Below are 259 nucleotides of genomic sequence, written 5' to 3' on the forward strand. Positions count from 1 at the left end.
AAATGTTAAAAAGACTGCTGTAATAAGAAGAAACCCACAATGAAGCACCACTTCACACTCACTAGATGGCTATCCTATATAATAAAACCCTAATATGCAAATCGACTGAATGGTGGAACAACCGGTCACTATGACGCACATTGACCACCAGGGGGCAGACATTCAATGCAGGAGCTGCCCCGTGGTGGTCAGTGCACTCCCACAGGGGGAGCACTGCTCAGCCAGAAGCCAGGCTCATGGCTGGCAAGTGCAGTGGCAA

This window comes from Myotis davidii, unplaced genomic scaffold, assembly GCF_000327345.1.
Source record: "Myotis davidii unplaced genomic scaffold, ASM32734v1 scaffold97, whole genome shotgun sequence".
Classification (NCBI taxonomy): Eukaryota; Metazoa; Chordata; class Mammalia; order Chiroptera; family Vespertilionidae; genus Myotis; species Myotis davidii.